Source organism: Saccoglossus kowalevskii, unplaced genomic scaffold (genome assembly GCF_978046115.1).
Source record: "Saccoglossus kowalevskii unplaced genomic scaffold, keSacKowa6.1 SCAFFOLD_24, whole genome shotgun sequence".
Taxonomy (NCBI): domain Eukaryota; kingdom Metazoa; phylum Hemichordata; class Enteropneusta; family Harrimaniidae; genus Saccoglossus; species Saccoglossus kowalevskii.
The window spans coordinates 5,441,350-5,461,416 of record NW_028188618.1 but is presented as its reverse complement, the minus strand read 5'-3'; the positions used below and the strand labels follow the sequence as shown (position 1 = coordinate 5,461,416).

The window sequence follows — 20,067 nt, the reverse complement described above, 5'->3', positions numbered from 1 at the left end:
TTTGCCTTACCGAAGCGTTAAACGACATGCAATTCTGACGAATATTCATCCTACTGTCAAACCATTGCAGAACACACCAGTTCTTGTCCGATCACTGAAGTTAAGCTGCATCGGGCGTGGTTAGTACTTGCATGGGAGATCGGCTGGAAATACCACGTGCAGTAGGCTCATCAACATTTTAATTCCACATTACATACTAACTTTTAACAATGATTTTTTGCCTAGCCGTAGCATTAAATGACATCCAATTCCGACGAATATTCAGCCTACTGCAAAACCATTGCAGAATACACCAGTTCTTGTCATATCACTGAAGAAAAGCTGCATCGGGAGTGGTTCGTACTAGCATGGGAGACTGGCTGGGAATACCACGTGCAGTAGGCTCATCAACATCTTTATTCCACATTACATACTAACTTTTTCCTATGATTTTTTGCCTAGCCGTAGCATTAAATGACATCCAATTCCGACGAATATTCAGCCTACTGCCAAACCAATGCAGAATACACCTGTTACCGTCTGATCACTGAAGTTAAGCTGCATTGGGCGTGGTTAGTACTTGCATGGGAGACCGGCTGGGAATACCATGTGCAGTAGGCTGATGAACATTTTTATTGCAGAATACACCAGTTCTCGTCCGATCACTGAAGTTAAGCTGCATCGGGCGTGGTTAGTACTTGCATGGGAGACCGGCTGGGAATACCACGTGCATTTTGGCTCATCAACATTTTTATTCCACCGTACATACTAACTTTTTCCCGTCATTTTTTGCCTGGCGAAGTATTAAATTACATCCAATTCCGACGAATATCCAGCCTACTGCCAAACCATTGCAGAATACACCAGTTCTCGAACGATCACTGAAGTTAAGCTGCATCGGGCGTGGTTAGTACTTGCATGGGAGACCGGCTGGGAATACCATGTGCAATAGCCTTCTCAACATTTTTATTCCACCGTACATACCAACGTTGTCCCGGGATTTTTTGATTTACCGAAGCGTTAAACGACATGCAATTCTGACGAATATTCAGCCTACTGTCAAACCATTGCAGAACACACCAGTTCTTGTCCGATCACTGAATTTAAGCTGCATCGGGCGTGGTTAGTACTTGCATGGGAGACCGGCTGGGAATACCACGTGCAGTAGGCTCATCAACATTTTTATTCCACATTACATAGTAAATTTTACCAATGATTTTTTGCGTAGCCGTAGTATTAAATGACATCCAATTCCGACGAATATTCTGCCTACTGCAAAACCATTGCAGAATACACCAGTTCTCGTCGGATCACTGAAGTTAAGCTGCATCGGGCGTGGTTAGTACTAGCATTGGAGACCGGCTGGGAATACCACGTGCAGTAGGGACATCAACATTTTTATTCCACATTACATACTAACTTTTTCCAATGATTTTTTGCCTAGCCCTAGCATTAAATGACATCCAATTCCGACAACTATTCAGCCTACTGCAAAACCAATGCAGAATACACCAGTTCTTGTCGGATCACTGAAGTTAAGCTGCATCGGGCGTGGTTAGTACTTGTATAGGAGACCGGCTGGAATACCACGTGCAGTAGGCTGATGAACATTTTTATTGCAGAATACACCAGTTCTCGTCCGATCACTGAACTTAAGCTGCATCGGGCATGGTTAGTACTTGCATGGGAGACCGACTGGGAATACCACGTGCATTACGCTCATCAACATTTTTATTCCACCGTACATACTAACTTTTTTCCCGGGATTTTTTGCCTAGCCGAAGTATTAAATTACATCCAATTCCGACGAATATCCAGCCTACTGCCAAACCATTGCAGAATACATCAGTTCTCGTCCGATCACTGAACTTAAGCTGCATCGGGCGTGGTTAGTACTTGCATGGGAGACCGGCTGGGAATACCACGTGCATTAGGCTCACCAACATTTTTATTCCACGTACATACTATCTTTTTCCCTTGATTTTTTGCCTAGCCGAAACATTAATTGAAATCCAATTCCGACGAATATTCAGCCTACTGCCAAACCATTGCAGAATACACCAGTTCTCGTCCGATCACTGAAGTTAAGCTGCATTGGGCGTGGTTAGTACTTGCATGGGAGACCGGCTGGGAATACCATGTGCAGTAGGCTTATCAACATTTTTATTCCACCGTACATACCAACTTTTTCCCGGGATTTTTTGCCTTACAGAAGCGTTAAACGACATGCAATTCTGACGAATATTCAGCCTACTGTCAAACCATTGCAGAACACACCATTTTTTGTCCGATTAGTTAGTACTTAGTTAGTTAGTGGTTAGTACTTGCATGGGAGACAGGCTGGGAATACCACGTGCAGTAGGCTCATCAACATTTTTATTCCACATTACATACTAACTTTTTCCTATGATTTTTTGCCTAGCCGTAGCATTAAATGACATCCAATTCCGACGAATATTCAGCCTACTGCCAAACCAATGCAGAATACACCAGTTCTTGTCCGATCACTGAAGTTAAGCTGCATCGGGTGTGGTTAGTACTTGCATGGGAGACCGGCTGGGAATACCACATACATTAGGCTCATCAACATTTTTATTCCACCGTACATACCAACATTTTCCCGGGATTTTTTGCCTAGCCGAAGCGTTAAACGACATCCAATTCTGACGAATACTCAGCCTACTGCCAAACCATTGCAGAACACACCAGTTCTCGTTCGATCACTGAAGTTAAGCTGCATCGGACGTCGTAAGTACTTGAATGGGAGACCGGCTGGGAATGCCACGTGCATTAGGCTCATCAATATTTTTATTTCACATTACATACTAACTTTTTCCTAAGATTTTTTGCCTAGCCGTAGCATTAAATGACATCCAATTCCGACGAATGTTCAGCCTACTGCCAAACCAATGCAGAATACACCAGTACTCGTCCGATCACTGAAGTTACGCCGCATAGGGCTTGGTTAGTTCTTGCACGGGAGACCGGCTGGGAATACCACGTGCAGTAGGCTCATCAACATTTTTATTCCACATTACATACTAACTTTTTCCCCATGATTTTTTGCCTAGACGAAGCTTTAAATGACATACAATTCGGACGAATATTCAGCCTACTGCCAAACTATTGCAGAATACACCAGTTCTCGTCTGATCACTGAAGTTAAGCCGCATCGGGCGTCGTCAGTACTTGCATGGGAGACCGGCTGGGAATACCACGTGCATTAGGCACATCAACAATTTTATTCCACCGTACATACTAACTTTTTCCCGGGATTTGTTGCCTAGCCGAAGTATAAAATTACATCCAATTCCGACGAATATTCAGCCTACTGTCAAACCATTGCAGAATACACCAGTTCTCCTCCGATCACTGAAGTTACGCCTACTGGACGTGGTTAGTACTTGCATGGGAGGCCGGCTGAGAATACCACATGCTGTAGGATCATAAATATTTTTATTCCACCGAACATACTAACTTTTTCGCAGGATTTTTTGCATAGCCGAAGCATAAACGACATCCAATTCCGACGAATATTCAACCTACTGCCAACCCATTGCAGAATTCACCAGTTATCGTCCGATCACTGTAGTTAAGCTGCATCGGACGTGGTAAGTACTTGAATGGGAGACAGGCTGGGAATGCCACGTACAGTATGCTCATCAACATTTTTATTCCACATTACATACTAACTTTTTCCCATGATTTTTTGCCTAGCCGTAGCATTAAATGACATCCAATTCCGACGAATATTCAGCCTACTGCCAAACCATTGCAGAATACACCAGTTCTCGTCCGATCACTGAAGTTAAGCCGCATCGGGCGTGGTTAGTTCTTGCATGGGAGACCGGCTGGGAATACCATGTGCAGTAGGCTTCTCAACATTTTTATTCCACCGTACATACCAACTTTTTCCCGGGATTTTTTGCGTAGCCGAAGTATTAAATTACATCCAATTCCGACGAATATCCAGCCTACTGCCAAACCATTGCATAATACACCAGTTCTCGTCTGATCACTGAAGTTAAGCTGCATAGGGAGTTGTTAGTACTTGCATGGGAGACCGGCTGGGAATACCATGTGCAGTAGGCTTCTCAACATTTTTATTCCACCGTACATACCAACATTTTCCCGGGATTTTTTGCCTTACCGAAGCGTTAAACGACATGCAATTCTGACGAATATTCAGCCTACTGTCAAACCATTGCAGAACACACCAGTTCTTGTCCGATCACTGAAGTTAAGCTGCATCGGGCGTGGTTAGTACTTGCATGGGAGATCGGCTGGAAATACCACGTGCAGTAGGCTCATCAACATTTTAATTCCACATTACATACTAACATTTACCCATGATTTTTTGCCTAGCCGTAGCATTAAATGACATCCAATTCCGACGAATATTCAGCCTACTGCAAAACCATTGCAGAATACACCAGTTCTCGTCGTATCACTGAAGAAAAGTTACATCGGGCGTGGTTAGTTCTAGCATGGGAGACCGGCTGGGAATACCACGTGCAGTAGGCTCATCAACATCTTTATTCCACATTACATACTAACTTTTTCCTATGATTTTTTGCCTATCCGTAGCATTAAATGACATCCAATTCCGACGAATATTCAGCCTACTGCCAAACCAATGCAGAATACACTAGTTCCCGTCTTATCACTGAAGTTAAGCTGCATCAGGCGTGGTTAGTACTTGCATGGGAGACTGGCTGGGAATACCACGTGCAGTAGGCTGATGAACATTTTTATTGCAGAATACACCAGTTCTCGTCCGATCACTGAATTTAAGCTGCATCGGGCGTGGTTAGTACTTGCATGAGAGACCGGCTGGGAATACCACGTGCATTAGGCTCATCAACATTTTTATTCCACCGTACATACTAACTTTTTCCCGGGATTTTTTGCCTAGCCGAAGTATTAAATTACATCCAATTCCGACGAATATCCAGCCTACTGCCAAACCATTGCAGAATACACCAGTTCTCGTCCGATCACTGAAGTTAAGCTCCATCGGGCGTGGTTAGTACTTGCATGGGAGACCGCCTGGGAATACCATGTGCAGTAGCCTTCTCAACATTTTTATTCCACCGTACATACCAACTTTGTCCCGGGATTTTTTGATTTACCGAAGCGTTAAACGACATGCAATTCTGACGAATATTCACCCTAGTGTCAAACCATTGCAGAACACACCAGTACTTGTCCGATCACTGAAGTTAAGCTGCATCGGGTGTGGTTAGTACTTGCATGGGAGACCGGCTGGGAATACCACGTGCAGTAGGCTCATCAACATTTTTATTCCACATTACATAGTAACTTTTACCAATGATTTTTTGCCTGGCCGTAGTATTAAATGACATCCAATTCCGACGAATATTCTGCCTACTGCAAAACCATTGCAGAATACACCAGTTCTCGTCGAGATCACTGAAGTTAAGCTGCATTGGGCGTGGTTAGTACTAGTATTGGAGACCGGCTGGGAATACCACGTGCAGTAGGGTCATCAACATTTTTATTCCACATTACATACTAACTTTTTCCAATGATTTTTTGCCTAGCCCTAGCATTAAATGACATCCAATTCCGACAAATATTCAGCCTACTGCAAAACCAATGCAGAACACACCACTTCTCGTCGGATCATTGAAGTTAAGCTGCATCGGGCGTGGTTAGTACTAGCATGGGAGACCGGCTGGGAATACCACGTGCAGTAGGCTGATGAACATTTTTATTGCAGAATACGGCAGTTCTCGTCCGATCACTGAACTTAAGCTGCATCGGGCGTGGTTAGTACTTGCATGGGAGACCGGCTGGGAATACCACGTGCATTAGGCTCATCAACATTTTTATTCCACCGTACATACTAACTTTTTTCCCGGGATTTTTTGCCTAGCCGAAGTATTAAATTACATCCAATTCCGACGAATATCCAGCCTACTGCCAAACCATTGCAGAATACACCAGTTCTCATCCGATCACTGCACTTAAGGTGCATCGGGCGTGGTTAGTACTTGTATGGGAGACCGGCTGGGAATACCACGTGCATTAGGCTCACCAACATTTTTATTCCACCGTACATACTAACTTTTTTCCCGGGATTTTTTGCCTAGCCGAAGTATTAAATTACATCCAATTCCGACGAATATCCAGCCTACTGCCAAACCATTGCAGAATACACCAGTTCTCGTCCGATCACTGAAGTTAAGCTGCATTGGGCGTGGTTAGTACTTGCATGGGAGACAGGCTGGCAATACCATGTGCAGTAGGCTTATCAACATTTTTATTCCACCGTACATACCAACTTTTTCCCGGGATTTTTTGCCTTACCAAAAAGTTAAACGACATGCAATTCTGACGAATATTCAGCCTACTGTCAAACCATTGCAGAACACACCAGTTCTTGTCCGATCACTGAAGTTAAACTGCATCGGGCGTGGTTGGTACTTGCATGGGAGATCGGCTGGAAATACCACGTGCAGTAGGCTCATCAACATTTTAATTCCACATTACATACTAACATTTACCCATGATTTTTTGCCTAGCCGTAGCATTAAATGACATCCAATTCCGACGAAAAATTCAGCCTACTGCAAAACCATTGCAGAATACACCAGTTCTCGTCGTATCACTGAAGAAAAGCTGCATTGGGCGTGGTTAGTACTAGCATGGGGGACCGGATTGGAATACCACGTGCAGTAGGCTCATCAACATCTTTATTACACATTACATACTAACTTTTTCCTATGATTTTTTGCCTATCCGTAGCATTAAATGACATCCAATTCCGACGAATATTCAGCCTACTGCCAAACCAATGCAGAATACACCAGTTCCCGTCTGATCAATAAAGTTAAGCTGCATCGGGCGTGGTTAGTACTTGTATGGGCGACCGGCTGAGAATACCACGTGCAGTAGGCTGATGAACATTTTTATTGCAGAATACACCAGTTCTCGTCCGATCACTGAAGTTAAGCTGCATCGGGCGTGGTTAGTACTTGCATGGGAGACCGGCTGGGAATACCACGTGCATTAGGCTCATCAACATTTTTATTCCACCGTACATACTAACTTTTTCCCGGGATTTTTTGCCTAGCCGAAGTATTAAATTACATCCAATTCCGACGAATATCCAGCCTACTGCCAAACCATTGCAGAATACACCAGTTCTCGTCCGATCACTGAACTTAAGCTGCATCGGGCGTGGTTAGTACTTGCATGGGAGACCGGCTGGGAATACCATGTGCAGTAGGCTCATCAACATTTTTATTCCACATTACATAGTAACTTTTACCAATGATTTTTTGCCTAGCCGTAGTATTAAATGACATCCAATTCCGACGAATATTCTGCCTACTGCAAAACCATTGCAGAATACACCAGTTCTCGTCGGATCACTGAAGTTAAGCTGCATCGGGCGTGGTTAGTACTAGCATTGGAGTCCGGCTGGGAATACCACCTGCAGTAGGGTCATCAACATTTTTATTCCACATTACATACTAACTTTTTCCAATGATTTTTTGCCTAGCCCTAGCATTAAATGACATCCAATTCCGACAAATATTCAGCCTACTGCAAAACCAATGCAGAACACACCACTTCTCGTTGGATCACTGAAGTTAAACTGCATCAGGTGTGGTTAGTACTAGCATGGGAGACCGGCTGGGAATACCACGTGCAGTAGGCTGATGAACATTTTTATTGCAGAATACACCTGTTCTCGTCCGATCACTGAACTTAAGCTGCATCGGGCGTGGTTAGTACTTGCATGGGAGACCGGCTGGGAATACCACGTGCATTAGGCTCATCAACATTTTTATTCCACCATACATACTAACTTTTTTCCCGGGATTTTTTGCCTAGCCGAAGTATTAAATTACATCCAATTCCGACGAATATCCAGCCTACTGCCAAACCATTGCAGAATACACCAGTTCTCGTCCGATCACTGCACTTAAGGTGCATCGGGCGTGGTTAGTACTTGCATGGGAGACCGGCTGGGAATACCACGTGCATTAGGCTCACCAACATTTTTATTCCACCGTACATACTAACTTTTTTCCCGGGATTTTTTGCCTAGCCGAAGTATTAAATTACATCCAATTCCGACGAATATCCAGCCTACTGCCAAACCATTGCAGAATACACCAGTTCTCGTCCGATCACTGAAGTTAAGCTGCATTGGGCGTGGTTAGTACTTGCATGGGAGACCGGCTGGGAATACCATGTGCAGTAGGCTTATCAACATTTTTATTCCACCGTACATACCAACTTTTTCCCGGGATTTTTTGCCTTACCGAAGCGTTAAACGACATGCAATTCTGACGAATATTCACCCTACTGTCAAACCATTGCAGAACACACCAGTTTTTGTCCGATTAGTTAGTACTTAGTTAGTTATTGGTTAGTACTTGCATGGGAGACAGGCTGGGAATACCACGTGCAGTAGGCTCATCAACATTTTTATTCCACATTACATACTAACTTTTTCCTATGATTTTTTGCCTAGCCGTAGGATTAAATGACATCCAATTCCGACGAATATTCAGCCTACTGCCAAACCAATGCAGAATACACCAGTTATCGTCCGATCACTGAAGTTAAGCTGCATCGGGCGTGGTTAGTACTTGCAAGGGAGACCGGCTGGGAATACCACGTGCATTAGGCTCATCAACATTTTTATTCCACCGTACATAGTAACTTTTTCCCGGGATTTTTTCCTAGCCGAAGTATTAAATTACATCCAATTCCGACGAATATCCAGCCTACTGCCAAACCATTGCAGAATACACCAGTTCTCGTCCGATCACTGAAGTTAAGCTGCATCGGGCGTGGTTAGTACTTGCATGGGAGACCGGCTGGGAATACCACGTGCAGTAGGCTCATCAACATTTTTATTCCACATTACATAGTAACTTTTACCAATGATTTTTTGCCTAGCCGTAGTATTAAATGACATCCAATTCCGACGAATATTCTGCCTACTGCAAAACCATTGCAGAATACACCAGTTCTCGTCGGATCACTGAAGTTAAGCTGCATCGGGCGTGGTTAGTACTTGCATGGGAGACCGGCTGGGAATACCACGTGCAGTAGGCTCATCAACATTTTTATTCCACATTACATACTAACTTTTTCCTATGATTTTTTGCCTAGCCGTAGGATTAAATGACATCCAATTCCGACGAATATTCAGCCTACTGCCAAACCAATGCAGAATACACCAGTTATCGTCCGATCACTGAAGTTAAGCTGCATCGGGCGTGGTTAGTACTTGCATGGGAGACCGGCTGGGAATACCATGTGCAGTAGGCTTATCAACATTTTTATTCCACCGTACATACCAACTTTTTCCAGGGATTGTTTGCCTTACCGAAGCGTTAAACGACATGCAATCCTGACGAATATTCAGCCTACTGTCAAACCATTGCAGAACACACCACTTCTCGTCGGATCACTGAAGTTAAGCTGCATCGGGCGTGGTTAGTACTAGCATGGGAGACCGGCTGGGAATACCACGTGCAGTAGGCTGATGAACATTTTTATTGCAGAATACACCAGTTCTCGTCCGATCACTGAACTTAAGCTGCATCGGGCGTGGTTAGTACTTGCATGGGAGACCGGCTGGGAATACCATGTGCCTTAGGCCCATCAACATTTTTATTCCACCGTACATACTAACTTTTTTCCCGGGATTTTTTGCCTAGCCGAAGTATTAAATTACATCCAATTCCGAAGAATATCCAGCCTACTGCCAAACCATTGCAGAATACACCAGTTCTCGTCCGATCACTGAAGTTAAGCTGCATTGGGCGTGGTTAGTACTTGCATGGGAGACCGGCTGGGAATACCATGTGCAGTAGGCTTATCAACATTTTTATTCCACCGTACATACCAACTTTTTCCCGGGATTTTTTGCCTTACCGAAGCGTTAAACGACATGCAATTCTGACGAATATTCAGCCTACTGTCAAACCATTGCAGAACACACCAGTTTTTGTCCGATTAGTTAGTACTTAGTTAGTTAGTGGTTAGTACTTGCATGGGAGACAGGCTGGGAATACCACGTGCAGTAGGCTCATCAACATTTTTATTCCACATTACATACTAACTTTTTCCTATGATTTTTTGCCTAGCCGTAGGATTAAATGACATCCAATTCCGACGAATATTCAGCCTACTGCCAAACCAATGCAGAATACACCAGTTATCGTCCGATCACTGAAGTTAAGCTGCATCGGGCGTGGTTAGTACTTGCATGGGAGACCGGCTGGGAATACCACGTGCATTAGGCTCATCAACATTTTTATTCCACCGTACATAGTAACTTTTTCCCGGGATTTTTTCCTAGCCGAAGTATTAAATTACATCCAATTCCGACGAATATCCAGCCTACTGCCAAACCATTGCAGAATACACCAGTTCTCGTCCGATCACTGAAGTTAAGCTGCATCGGGCGTGGTTAGTACTTGCATGGGAGACCGGCTGGGAATACCACGTGCAGTAGGCTCATCAACATTTTTATTCCACATTACATAGTAACTTTTACCAATGATTTTTTGCCTAGCCGTAGCATTAAATGACATCCAATTCCGGCGAATATTCAGCGTACTGCCAAACCAATGCAGAATACACCAGTTCTCGTCCGATCACTGAAGTTAAGCTGCATCGGGCGTGGTTAGTACTTGCATGGGAGACCGGCTGGGAATATCACGTGCATTAGGCTCATCAACATTTTTATTCCACCGTACATACTAACTTTTTCCCGGGATTTTTTCCTAGCCGAAGTATTAAATTACATCCAATTCCGACGAATATCCAGCCTACTGCCAAACCATTGCAGAATACACCAGTTCTCGTCCGATCACTGAAGTTAAGCTGCATCGGGCGTGGTTAGTACTTGTATGGGAGACCGGCTGGGAATACCATGTGCAGTAGGCTTATCAACATTTTTATTCCACCGTACATACCAACTTTTTCCAGGGATTGTTTGCCTTACCGAAGCGTTAAACGACATGCAATTCTGACGAATATTCAGCCTACTGTCAAACCATTGCAGAACACACCACTTCTCGTCGGATCACTGAAGTTAAGCTGCATCGGGCGTGATTACTACTAGCATGGGAGACCGGCGGGGAATACCACGTGCAGTAGGCTCATCAACATTTTTATTCCACATTACATACTAACTTTTTCCTATGATTTTTTGCCTAGCCATAGGATTAAATGACATCCAATTCCGACGAATATTCAGCCTACTGCCAAACCAATGCAGAATACACCAGTTATCATCCGATCACTGAAGTTAAGCTGCATCGGGCGTGGTTAGTACTTGCATGGGAGACCGGCTGGGAATACCATGTGCAGTAGGCTTATCAATATTTTTATTCCACCGTACATACCAACTTTTTCCAGGGATTGTTTGCCTTACCGAAGCGTTAAACGACATGCAATCCTGACGAATATTCAGCCTACTGTCAAACCATTGCAGAACACACCACTTCTCGTCGGATCACTGAAGTTAAGCTGCATCGGGCGTGGTTAGTACTAGCATGGGAGACCGGCTGGGAATACCACGTGCAGTAGGCTGATGAACATTTTTATTGCAGAATACACCAGTTCTCGTCCGATCACTGAACTTAAGCTGCATCGGGCGTGGTTAGTACTTGCATGGGAGACCGGCTGGGAATACCATGTGCCTTAGGCCCATCAACATTTTTATTCCACCGTACATACTAACTTTTTTCCCGGGATTTTTTGCCTAGCCGAAGTATTAAATTACATCCAATTCCGACGAATATCCAGCCTACTGCCAAACCATTGCAGAATACACCAGTTCTCGTCCGATCACTGAAGTTAAGCTGCATTGGGCGTGGTTAGTACTTGCATGGGAGACCGGCTGAGAATACCATGTGCAGTAGGCTTATCAACATTTTTATTCCACCGTACATACCAACTTTTTCCCGGGATTTTTTGCCTTACCGAAGCGTTAAACGACATGCAATTCTGACGAATATTCAGCCTACTGTCAAACCATTGCAGAACACACCAGTTTTTGTCCGATTAGTTAGTACTTAGTTAGTTAGTGGTTAGTACTTGCATGGGAGACAGGCTGGGAATACCACGTGCAGTAGGCTCATCAACATTTTTATTCCACATTACATACTAACTTTTTCCTATGATTTTTTGCCTAGCCGTAGCATTAAATGACATCCAATTCCGACGAATATTCAGCCTACTGCCAAACCAATGCAGAATACACCAGTTCTCGTCCGATCACTGAAGTTAAGCTGCATCGGGCGTGGTTAGTACTTGCATGGGAGACCGGCTGGGAATATCACGTGCATTAGGCTCATCAACATTTTTATTCCACCGTACATACTAACTTTTTCCCGGGATTTTTTCCTAGCCGAAGTATTAAATTACATCCAATTCCGACGAATATCCAGCCTACTGCCAAACCATTGCAGAATACACCAGTTCTCGTCCGATCACTGAAGTTAAGCTGCATCGGGCGTGGTTAGTACTTGTATGGGAGACCGGCTGGGAATACCATGTGCAGTAGGCTTATCAACATTTTTATTCCACCGTACATACCAACTTTTTCCAGGGATTGTTTGCCTTACCGAAGAGTTAAACGACATGCAATTCTGACGAATATTCAGCCTACTGTCAAACCATTGCAGAACACACCACTTCTCGTCGGATCACTGAAGTTAAGCTGCATCGGGCGTGGTTACTACTAGCATGGGAGACCGGCTGGGAATACCACATGCAGTAGGCTCATCAACATTTTTATTCCACATTACATACTAACTTTTTCCTATGATTTTTTGCCTAGCCGTAGCATTAAATGACATCCAATTCCGACGAATATTCAGCCTACTGCCAAACCATTGCAGAACACACCAGTTCTTGTCCGATTAGTTAGTACTTAGTTAGTTAGTGGTTAGTACTTGCATGGGAGACAGGCTGGGAATACCACGTGCAGTAGGCTCATCAACATTTTTATTCCACATTACATACTAACTTTTTCCTATGATTTTTTGCCTAGCCGTAGCATTAAATGACATCCAATTCCGACGAATATTCAGCCTACTGCCAAACCAATGCAGAATACACCAGTACTCGTCCGATCACTGAAGTTAAGCCGCATAGGGCGTGGTTAGTTCTTGCACGGGAGACCGACTGGGAATACCACGTGCAGTAGGCTCATCAACATTTTTATTCCACATTACATACTAACTTTTTCCCCATGATTTTTTGCCTAGACGAAGCTTTAAATGACATACAATTCGGACGAATATTCAGCCTACTGCCAAACTATTGCAGAATACACCAGTTCTCGTCCGATCACTGAAGTTAAGCTGCATCGGGCGTGGTTAGTTCTTGCATGGGAGACCGTCTGGGAATACCACGTGAAAGTAGGCTCATCAACATTTTTATTGCACCGTACATACTAACTTTTTCCTGGGATTTTTTGCCTAGCCGAGGTATTAAATTACATCCAATTCCGACGAATATTCAGCTTACTGCCAAACTATGCAGAGTACACTAGTTCTCGTCCGATCACTGAAGTTAAGCTGCATCAGGCGTCGTCAGTAATTGCATGGGAGACCAGCTGGGAATACCACGTGCATTAGGCACATCAACAATTTTATTCCACCGTACATACTAACTTTTTCCCGGGATTTGTTGCCTAGCCGAAGTATAAAATTACATCCAATTCCGACGAATATTCAGCCTACTTCCAAACCATTGCAGAATACACCAGTTCTCCTCCGATCACTGAAGTTAAGCCTACTGGACGTGGTTAGTACTTGCATGGGAGGCCGGCTGAGAATACCACATGCTGTAGGATCATAAATATTTTTATTCCACCGAACATACTAACTTTTTCGCAGGATTTTTTGCATAGCCGAAGCATAAACGACATCCAATTCCGACGAATATTCAACCTACTGCCAACCCATTGCAGAATTCAACAGTTATCGTCCGATCACTGTAGTTAAGCTGCATCGGACGTGGTAAGTACTTGAATGGGAGACCGGCTGGGAATGCCACGTACAGTATGCTCATCAACATTTTATTCCACATTACATACTAACTTTTTCCCGGGATTTTTTGCCTAGCCGAAGTATTAAATTACATCCAATTCCGACGAATACCCAGCCTACTGCCAAACCATTGCAGAATACACCAGTTCTCGTCTGATCACTGAAGTTAAGCTGCATCGGGAGTGGTTAGTACTTGCATGGGAGACCGGCTGGGAATACCATGTGCAGTAGGCTTCTCAACATTTTTATTCCACCGTACATACCAACTTTTTCCCGGGATTTTTTGCCTTACCGAAGCGTTAAACGACATGCAATTCTGACGAATATTCAACCTACTGTCAAACCATTGCAGAACACACCAGTTCTTGTCCGATCACTGAAGTTAAGCTGCATCGGGCGTGGTTAGTACTTGCATGGGAGATCGGCTGAAATACCACGTGCAGCAGGCTCATCAACATTTTAATTCCACATTACATACTAACTTTTAACCATGATTTTTTGCCTAGCCGTAGCATTAAATGACATCCAATTCCGACGAATATTCAGCCTACTGCAAAACCATTGCAGAATACACCAGTTCTTGTCGTATCACTGAAGAAAAGCTGCATCGGGCGTGGTTAGTACTAGCATGGGAGACTGGCTGGGAATACCACGTGCAGTAGGCTCATCAAAATCTTTATTCCACATTACATACTAACTTTTTCCTATGATTTTTTGCCTAGCCGTAGCATTAAATGTCATCCAATTCCGACGAATATTCAGCCTACTGCCAAACCAATGCAGAATACACCTGTTCCCGTCTGATCACTGAAGTTAAGCTGCATTGGGCGTGGTTAGTACTTGCATGGGAGACCGGCTGGGAATACCACGTGCAGTAGGCTGATGAACATTTTTATTGCAGAATACACCAGTTCTCGTCCGATCACTGAAGTTAAGCTGCATCGGGCGTGGTTAGTACTTGCATGGGAGACCGGCTGGGAATACCACGTGCATTAGGCTCATCAACATTTTTATTCCACCGTACATACTAACTTTTTCCCGTGATTTTTTGCTTAGCCGAAGTATTAAATTACATCCAATTCCGACGAATATCGAGCCTACTGCCAAACCATTGCAGAATACACCAGTTCTCGTACGATCACTGAAGTTAAGCTGCATCGGGCGTGGTTAGTACTTGCATGGGAGACCGGCTGGGAATACCACGTGCAGTAGGCTCATCAACATTTTTATTCCACATTACATAGTAACTTTTACCAATGATTTTTTGCCTAGCCGTAGTATTAAATGACATCCAATTCCGACGAATATTCTGCCTACTGCAAAACCATTGCAGAATACACCAGTTCTCGTCGGATCACTGAAGTTAAGCTGCATCGGGCGTGGTTATTACTTGCATTGGAGACCGGCTGGGAATACCACGTGCAGTAGGGACATCAACATTTTTATTCCACATTACATACTAACTTTTTCCAATGATTTTTTGCCTAGCCCTAGCATTAAATGACATCCAATTCCGACAACTATTCAGCCTACTGCAAAACCAATGCAGAATACACCAGTTCTTGTCGGATCACTGAAGTTAAGCTGCATCGGGCGTGGTTAGTACTTGCATAGGAGACCGGCTGGGAATACCACGTGCATTAGGCTCACCAACATTTTTATTCCACCGTACATACTATCTTTTTCCCTTGATTTTTTGCCTAGCCGAAACATTAATTGAAATCCAATTCCGACGAATATTCAGCCTACTGCCAAACCATTGCAGAATACACCAGTTCTCGTCCGATCACTGAAGTTAAGCTGCATTGGGCGTGGTTAGTACTTGCATGGGAGACCGGCTGGGAATACCATGTGCAGTAGGCTTATCAACATTTTTATTCCACCGTACATACCAACTTTTTCCCGGGATTTTTTGCCTTACCGAAGCGTTAAACGACATGCAATTCTGACGAATATTCAGCCTACTGTCAAACCATTGCAGAACACACCATTTTTTTGTCCGATTAGTTAGTACTTAGTTAGTTAGTGGTTAGTACTTGCATGGGAGACAGGCTGGGAATACCACGTGCAGTAGGCTCATCAACATTTTTATTCCACATTACATACTAACTTTTTCCTGTGATTTTTTGCCTAGCCGTAGCATTAAATGACATCCAATTCCGACGAATATTCAGCCTACTGCCAAACCAATGCAGAATACACCAGTTCTTGTCCGATCACTGAAGTAAAGCTGCATCGGGTGTGGTTAGTACTTGCATGGGAGACCCGCTGGGAATACCACGTACATTAGGCTCATCAACATTTTTATTCCACCGTACATACCAATATTTTCCCGGGATTTTTTGCCTAGCCGAAGCGTTAAACGACATGCAATTCTGACGAATATTCACCCTACTGTCAAACCATTGCAGAACACACCAGTTCTCGTTCGATCACTGAAGTTAAGCTGCATCGGACGTCGTAAGTACTTGAATGGGAGACCGGCTGGGAATGCCACGTGCATTAGGCTCATCAACATTTTTATTTCACATTACATACTAACTTTTCCTAAGATTTTTTGCCTAGCCGTAGCATTAAATGACATCCAATTCCGACGAATGTTCAGCCTACTGCCAAACAATTGCAGAATGCACCTGTTCTCGTAAGATCACTGAAGTTAAGCTGCATCAGCTTGGATAGTACTTGCATGGGAGCCAGGCTGGGAATACCACGTGCAGTAGGCTCATCAACATTTTTATTCCACATTACATACTAACTTTTTCCCCATGATTTTTTCCCTAGACGAAGCTTTAAATGACATACAATTCGGACGAATATTCAGCCTACTGCCAAACTATTGCAGAATACACCAGTTCTCGTCTGATCACTGAAGTTAAGCTGCATTGGGCGTGGTTAGTACTTGCATGGGAGACCGGCTGGGAATACCACGTGCAGTAGGCTGATGAACATTTTTATTGCAGAATACACCAGTTCTCGTCCGATCACTGAAGTTAAGCTGCATCGGGCGTGGTTAGTACTTGCATGGGAGACCGGCTGGGAATACCACGTGCATTAGGCTCATCAACATTTTTATTCCACCGTACATACTAACTTTTTCCCGTGATTTTTTGCTTAGCCGAAGTATTAAATTACATCCAATTCCGACGAATATCCAGCCTACTGCCAAACCATTGCAGAATACACCAGTTCTCGTACGATCACTGAAGTTAAGCTGCATCGGGCGTGGTTAGTACTTGCATGGGAGACCGGCTGGGAATACCACGTGCAGTAGGCTCATCAACATTTTTATTCCACATTACATAGTAACTTTTACCAATGATTTTTTGCCTAGCCGTAGTATTAAATGACATCCAATTCCGACGAATATTCTGCCTACTGCAAAACCATTGCAGAATACACCAGTTCTCGTCGGATCACTGAAGTTAAGCTGCATCGGGCGTGGTTATTACTTGCATTGGAGACCGGCTGGGAATACCACGTGCAGTAGGGACATCAACATTTTTATTCCACATTACATACTAACTTTTTCCAATGATTTTTTGCCTAGCCCTAGCATTAAATGACATCCAATTCCGACAACTATTCAGCCTACTGCAAAACCAATGCAGAATACACCAGTTCTTGTCGGATCACTGAAGTTAAGCTGCATCGGGCGTGGTTAGTACTTGCATAGGAGACCGGCTGGGAATACCACGTGCATTAGGCTCACCAACATTTTTATTCCACCGTACATACTATCTTTTTCCCTTGATTGTTTGCCTAGCCGAAACATTAATTGAAATCCAATTCCGACGAATATTCAGCCTACTGCCAAACCATTGCAGAATACACCAGTTCTCGTCCGATCACTGAAGTTAAGCTGCATTGGGCGTGGTTAGTACTTGCATGGGAGACCGGCTGGGAATACCATGTGCAGTAGGCTTATCAACATTTTTATTCCACCGTACATACCAACTTTTTCCCGGGATTTTTTGCCTTACCGAAGCGTTAAACGACATGCAATTCTGACGAATATTCAGCCTACTGTCAAACCATTGCAGAACACACCATTTTTTTGTCCGATTAGTTAGTACTTACTTAGTTAGTTAGTGGTTAGTACTTGCATGGGAGACAGGCTGGGAATACCACGTGCAGTAGGCTCATCAACATTTTTATTCCACATTACATACTAACTTTTTCCTGTGATTTTTTGCCTAGCCGTAGCATTAAATGACATCCAATTCCGACGAAAATTCAGCCTACTGCCAAACCAATGCAGAATACACCAGTTCTTGTCCGATCACTGAAGTAAAGCTGCATCGGGTGTGGTTAGTACTTGCATGGGAGACCCGCTGGGAATACCACGTACATTAGGCTCATCAACATTTTTATTCCACCGTACATACCAATATTTTCCCGGGATTTTTTGCCTAGCCGAAGCGTTAAACGACATGCAATTCTGACGAATATTCACCCTACTGTCAAACCATTGCAGAACACACCAGTTCTCGTTCGATCACTGAAGTTAAGCTGCATCGGACGTCGTAAGTACTTGAATGGGAGACCGGCTGGGAATGCCACGTGCATTAGGCTCATCAACATTTTTATTTCACATTACATACTAACTTTTTCCTAAGATTTTTTGCCTAGCCGTAGCATTAAATGACATCCAATTCCGACGAATGTTCAGCCTACTGCCAAACAATTGCAGAATGCACCTGTTCTCGTAAGATCACTGAAGTTAAGCTGCATCAGCTTGGATAGTACTTGCATGGGAGCCAGGCTGGGAATACCACGTGCAGTAGGCTCATCAACATTTTTATTCCACATTACATACTAACTTTTTCCCCATGATTTTTTCCCTAGACGAAGCTTTAAATGACATACAATTCGGACGAATATTCAGCCTACTGCCAAACTATTGCAGAATACACCAGTTCTCGTCTGATCACTGAAGTTAAGCCGCATCGGGCGTCGTCAGTACTTGCATGGGAGACCGGCTGGGAATACCACGTGCATTAGGCACATCAACAATTTTATTCCACCGTACATACTAACTTTTTCCCGGGATTTGTTGCCTAGCCGAAGTATAAAATTACATCCAATTCCGACGAATATTCAGCCTACTGCCAAACCATTGCAGAATACACCAGTTCTCCTCCGATCACTGAAGTTACGCCTACTGGACGTGGTTAGTACTTGCATGGGAGGCCGGCTGAGAATACCACATGCTGTAGGATCATAAATATTTTTATTCCACCGAACATACTAACTTTTTCGCAGGATTTTTTGCATAGCCGAAGCATAAACGACATCCAATTCCGACGAATATTCAACCTACTGCCAACCCATTGCAGAATTCACCAGTTATCGTCCGATCACTGTAGTTAAGCTGCATCGGACGTGGTAAGTACTTGAATGGGAGACAGGCTGGGAATGCCACGTACAGTATGCTCATCAACATTTTTATTCCACATTACATACTAACTTTTTCCCATGATTTTTTGCCTAGCCGTAGCATTAAATGACATCCAATTCCGACGAATATTCAGCCTACTGCCAAACCATTGCAGAATACACCAGTTCTCGTCTGATCACTGAAGTTAAGCTGCATCGGGAGTGGTTAGTACTTGCATGAGAGACCGGCTGGGAATACCACGTGCCGTAGGCTGATGAACATTTTTATAGCATAATACACCAGTTCTCGTCCGATCACTGAAGTTAAGCCGCATCGGGCGTGGTTAGTTCTTGCATGGGAGACCGGCTGGGAATACCATGTGCAGTAGGCTTCTCAACATTTTTATTCCACCGTTCATACCAACTTTTTCCCGGGATTTTTTGCCTAGCCGAAGTATTAAATTACATCCAATTCCGACGAATATCCAGCCTACTGCCAAACCATTGCATAATACACCAGTTCTCGTCTGATCACTGAAGTTAAGCTGCACAGGGAGTTGTTAGTACTTGCATGGGAGACCGGCTGGGAATACCATGTGCAGTAGGCTTCTCAACATTTTTATTCCACCGTACATACCAACTTTTTCCCGGG

The 20,067-nt window shown here is 43.8% G+C and overlaps 2 non-coding genes and 68 pseudogenes across 2 annotated transcripts; all 70 read left to right on the top strand.

The window, feature by feature from the left end:
• The first annotated feature begins 48 nt into the window (after window positions 1–48).
• Window positions 49–168, top strand: LOC146728057 (5S ribosomal RNA; annotated as a pseudogene).
• A 312-nt stretch (window positions 169–480) lies between these two features.
• On the top strand, window positions 481–600 carry LOC146728056 (5S ribosomal RNA; annotated as a pseudogene).
• A 214-nt stretch (window positions 601–814) lies between these two features.
• On the top strand, window positions 815–934 carry LOC146728055 (5S ribosomal RNA; annotated as a pseudogene).
• A 96-nt stretch (window positions 935–1,030) lies between these two features.
• On the top strand, window positions 1,031–1,150 carry LOC146728054 (5S ribosomal RNA; annotated as a pseudogene).
• Window positions 1,151–1,246: 96 nt separating this feature from the next.
• On the top strand, window positions 1,247–1,366 carry LOC146728053 (5S ribosomal RNA; annotated as a pseudogene).
• Window positions 1,367–1,462: 96 nt separating this feature from the next.
• On the top strand, window positions 1,463–1,581 carry LOC146728052 (5S ribosomal RNA; annotated as a pseudogene).
• A 215-nt stretch (window positions 1,582–1,796) lies between these two features.
• Window positions 1,797–1,916, top strand: LOC146728051 (5S ribosomal RNA; annotated as a pseudogene).
• A 95-nt stretch (window positions 1,917–2,011) lies between these two features.
• LOC146728050 (5S ribosomal RNA) lies at window positions 2,012–2,131 on the top strand (annotated as a pseudogene).
• A 309-nt stretch (window positions 2,132–2,440) lies between these two features.
• Window positions 2,441–2,560, top strand: LOC146728049 (5S ribosomal RNA; annotated as a pseudogene).
• Window positions 2,561–2,656: 96 nt separating this feature from the next.
• Window positions 2,657–2,776, top strand: LOC146728048 (5S ribosomal RNA; annotated as a pseudogene).
• Window positions 2,777–2,872: 96 nt separating this feature from the next.
• Window positions 2,873–2,992, top strand: LOC146728047 (5S ribosomal RNA; annotated as a pseudogene).
• Window positions 2,993–3,089: 97 nt separating this feature from the next.
• On the top strand, window positions 3,090–3,209 carry LOC146728046 (5S ribosomal RNA; annotated as a pseudogene).
• A 526-nt stretch (window positions 3,210–3,735) lies between these two features.
• LOC146728045 (5S ribosomal RNA) lies at window positions 3,736–3,855 on the top strand (annotated as a pseudogene).
• Window positions 3,856–3,951: 96 nt separating this feature from the next.
• LOC146728044 (5S ribosomal RNA) lies at window positions 3,952–4,071 on the top strand (annotated as a pseudogene).
• A 96-nt stretch (window positions 4,072–4,167) lies between these two features.
• On the top strand, window positions 4,168–4,287 carry LOC146728043 (5S ribosomal RNA; annotated as a pseudogene).
• Window positions 4,288–4,599: 312 nt separating this feature from the next.
• Window positions 4,600–4,719, top strand: LOC146728042 (5S ribosomal RNA; annotated as a pseudogene).
• A 214-nt stretch (window positions 4,720–4,933) lies between these two features.
• Window positions 4,934–5,053, top strand: LOC146728041 (5S ribosomal RNA; annotated as a pseudogene).
• A 96-nt stretch (window positions 5,054–5,149) lies between these two features.
• LOC146728040 (5S ribosomal RNA) lies at window positions 5,150–5,269 on the top strand (annotated as a pseudogene).
• Window positions 5,270–5,365: 96 nt separating this feature from the next.
• LOC146728039 (5S ribosomal RNA) lies at window positions 5,366–5,486 on the top strand (annotated as a pseudogene).
• Window positions 5,487–5,582: 96 nt separating this feature from the next.
• Window positions 5,583–5,702, top strand: LOC146728038 (5S ribosomal RNA; annotated as a pseudogene).
• Window positions 5,703–5,917: 215 nt separating this feature from the next.
• LOC146728037 (5S ribosomal RNA) lies at window positions 5,918–6,037 on the top strand (annotated as a pseudogene).
• A 97-nt stretch (window positions 6,038–6,134) lies between these two features.
• Window positions 6,135–6,254, top strand: LOC146728036 (5S ribosomal RNA; annotated as a pseudogene).
• Window positions 6,255–6,350: 96 nt separating this feature from the next.
• LOC146728035 (5S ribosomal RNA) lies at window positions 6,351–6,470 on the top strand (annotated as a pseudogene).
• A 97-nt stretch (window positions 6,471–6,567) lies between these two features.
• On the top strand, window positions 6,568–6,687 carry LOC146728034 (5S ribosomal RNA; annotated as a pseudogene).
• Window positions 6,688–6,783: 96 nt separating this feature from the next.
• Window positions 6,784–6,903, top strand: LOC146728033 (5S ribosomal RNA; annotated as a pseudogene).
• A 214-nt stretch (window positions 6,904–7,117) lies between these two features.
• Window positions 7,118–7,237, top strand: LOC146728032 (5S ribosomal RNA; annotated as a pseudogene).
• A 96-nt stretch (window positions 7,238–7,333) lies between these two features.
• On the top strand, window positions 7,334–7,453 carry LOC146728031 (5S ribosomal RNA; annotated as a pseudogene).
• A 96-nt stretch (window positions 7,454–7,549) lies between these two features.
• On the top strand, window positions 7,550–7,669 carry LOC146728030 (5S ribosomal RNA; annotated as a pseudogene).
• A 215-nt stretch (window positions 7,670–7,884) lies between these two features.
• LOC146728029 (5S ribosomal RNA) lies at window positions 7,885–8,004 on the top strand (annotated as a pseudogene).
• A 97-nt stretch (window positions 8,005–8,101) lies between these two features.
• Window positions 8,102–8,221, top strand: LOC146728028 (5S ribosomal RNA; annotated as a pseudogene).
• A 309-nt stretch (window positions 8,222–8,530) lies between these two features.
• Window positions 8,531–8,650, top strand: LOC146728027 (5S ribosomal RNA; annotated as a pseudogene).
• Window positions 8,651–8,745: 95 nt separating this feature from the next.
• On the top strand, window positions 8,746–8,865 carry LOC146728026 (5S ribosomal RNA). Its single transcript, XR_014928647.1, has one exon. It is a non-coding gene; the product is annotated as a 5S ribosomal RNA (ribosomal RNA).
• Window positions 8,866–8,961: 96 nt separating this feature from the next.
• LOC146728025 (5S ribosomal RNA) lies at window positions 8,962–9,081 on the top strand (annotated as a pseudogene).
• A 96-nt stretch (window positions 9,082–9,177) lies between these two features.
• Window positions 9,178–9,297, top strand: LOC146728024 (5S ribosomal RNA; annotated as a pseudogene).
• A 96-nt stretch (window positions 9,298–9,393) lies between these two features.
• On the top strand, window positions 9,394–9,513 carry LOC146728023 (5S ribosomal RNA; annotated as a pseudogene).
• Window positions 9,514–9,728: 215 nt separating this feature from the next.
• LOC146728022 (5S ribosomal RNA) lies at window positions 9,729–9,848 on the top strand (annotated as a pseudogene).
• A 309-nt stretch (window positions 9,849–10,157) lies between these two features.
• LOC146728021 (5S ribosomal RNA) lies at window positions 10,158–10,277 on the top strand (annotated as a pseudogene).
• Window positions 10,278–10,372: 95 nt separating this feature from the next.
• LOC146728020 (5S ribosomal RNA) lies at window positions 10,373–10,492 on the top strand. The gene has a single exon (XR_014928646.1). It is a non-coding gene; the product is annotated as a 5S ribosomal RNA (ribosomal RNA).
• A 96-nt stretch (window positions 10,493–10,588) lies between these two features.
• Window positions 10,589–10,708, top strand: LOC146728019 (5S ribosomal RNA; annotated as a pseudogene).
• Window positions 10,709–10,803: 95 nt separating this feature from the next.
• Window positions 10,804–10,923, top strand: LOC146728018 (5S ribosomal RNA; annotated as a pseudogene).
• A 96-nt stretch (window positions 10,924–11,019) lies between these two features.
• LOC146728017 (5S ribosomal RNA) lies at window positions 11,020–11,139 on the top strand (annotated as a pseudogene).
• A 96-nt stretch (window positions 11,140–11,235) lies between these two features.
• On the top strand, window positions 11,236–11,355 carry LOC146728016 (5S ribosomal RNA; annotated as a pseudogene).
• Window positions 11,356–11,451: 96 nt separating this feature from the next.
• Window positions 11,452–11,571, top strand: LOC146728015 (5S ribosomal RNA; annotated as a pseudogene).
• Window positions 11,572–11,786: 215 nt separating this feature from the next.
• LOC146728014 (5S ribosomal RNA) lies at window positions 11,787–11,906 on the top strand (annotated as a pseudogene).
• Window positions 11,907–12,215: 309 nt separating this feature from the next.
• On the top strand, window positions 12,216–12,335 carry LOC146728013 (5S ribosomal RNA; annotated as a pseudogene).
• A 95-nt stretch (window positions 12,336–12,430) lies between these two features.
• Window positions 12,431–12,550, top strand: LOC146728012 (5S ribosomal RNA; annotated as a pseudogene).
• A 96-nt stretch (window positions 12,551–12,646) lies between these two features.
• LOC146728011 (5S ribosomal RNA) lies at window positions 12,647–12,766 on the top strand (annotated as a pseudogene).
• A 309-nt stretch (window positions 12,767–13,075) lies between these two features.
• Window positions 13,076–13,195, top strand: LOC146728010 (5S ribosomal RNA; annotated as a pseudogene).
• Window positions 13,196–13,292: 97 nt separating this feature from the next.
• Window positions 13,293–13,413, top strand: LOC146728009 (5S ribosomal RNA; annotated as a pseudogene).
• Window positions 13,414–13,509: 96 nt separating this feature from the next.
• On the top strand, window positions 13,510–13,628 carry LOC146728008 (5S ribosomal RNA; annotated as a pseudogene).
• Window positions 13,629–14,153: 525 nt separating this feature from the next.
• Window positions 14,154–14,273, top strand: LOC146728007 (5S ribosomal RNA; annotated as a pseudogene).
• Window positions 14,274–14,369: 96 nt separating this feature from the next.
• Window positions 14,370–14,488, top strand: LOC146728006 (5S ribosomal RNA; annotated as a pseudogene).
• A 96-nt stretch (window positions 14,489–14,584) lies between these two features.
• On the top strand, window positions 14,585–14,704 carry LOC146728005 (5S ribosomal RNA; annotated as a pseudogene).
• A 96-nt stretch (window positions 14,705–14,800) lies between these two features.
• Window positions 14,801–14,920, top strand: LOC146728004 (5S ribosomal RNA; annotated as a pseudogene).
• Window positions 14,921–15,134: 214 nt separating this feature from the next.
• LOC146728003 (5S ribosomal RNA) lies at window positions 15,135–15,254 on the top strand (annotated as a pseudogene).
• Window positions 15,255–15,350: 96 nt separating this feature from the next.
• Window positions 15,351–15,470, top strand: LOC146728002 (5S ribosomal RNA; annotated as a pseudogene).
• A 96-nt stretch (window positions 15,471–15,566) lies between these two features.
• Window positions 15,567–15,686, top strand: LOC146728001 (5S ribosomal RNA; annotated as a pseudogene).
• A 96-nt stretch (window positions 15,687–15,782) lies between these two features.
• Window positions 15,783–15,902, top strand: LOC146728000 (5S ribosomal RNA; annotated as a pseudogene).
• Window positions 15,903–16,212: 310 nt separating this feature from the next.
• On the top strand, window positions 16,213–16,332 carry LOC146727999 (5S ribosomal RNA; annotated as a pseudogene).
• A 96-nt stretch (window positions 16,333–16,428) lies between these two features.
• Window positions 16,429–16,548, top strand: LOC146727998 (5S ribosomal RNA; annotated as a pseudogene).
• Window positions 16,549–16,859: 311 nt separating this feature from the next.
• Window positions 16,860–16,979, top strand: LOC146727997 (5S ribosomal RNA; annotated as a pseudogene).
• Window positions 16,980–17,193: 214 nt separating this feature from the next.
• Window positions 17,194–17,313, top strand: LOC146727996 (5S ribosomal RNA; annotated as a pseudogene).
• Window positions 17,314–17,409: 96 nt separating this feature from the next.
• On the top strand, window positions 17,410–17,529 carry LOC146727995 (5S ribosomal RNA; annotated as a pseudogene).
• Window positions 17,530–17,625: 96 nt separating this feature from the next.
• Window positions 17,626–17,745, top strand: LOC146727994 (5S ribosomal RNA; annotated as a pseudogene).
• Window positions 17,746–17,841: 96 nt separating this feature from the next.
• Window positions 17,842–17,961, top strand: LOC146727993 (5S ribosomal RNA; annotated as a pseudogene).
• Window positions 17,962–18,275: 314 nt separating this feature from the next.
• On the top strand, window positions 18,276–18,395 carry LOC146727992 (5S ribosomal RNA; annotated as a pseudogene).
• A 96-nt stretch (window positions 18,396–18,491) lies between these two features.
• On the top strand, window positions 18,492–18,611 carry LOC146727991 (5S ribosomal RNA; annotated as a pseudogene).
• A 312-nt stretch (window positions 18,612–18,923) lies between these two features.
• Window positions 18,924–19,043, top strand: LOC146727990 (5S ribosomal RNA; annotated as a pseudogene).
• Window positions 19,044–19,569: 526 nt separating this feature from the next.
• On the top strand, window positions 19,570–19,689 carry LOC146727989 (5S ribosomal RNA; annotated as a pseudogene).
• Window positions 19,690–19,903: 214 nt separating this feature from the next.
• On the top strand, window positions 19,904–20,023 carry LOC146727988 (5S ribosomal RNA; annotated as a pseudogene).
• The last annotated feature ends 44 nt before the right edge of the window (window positions 20,024–20,067 follow it).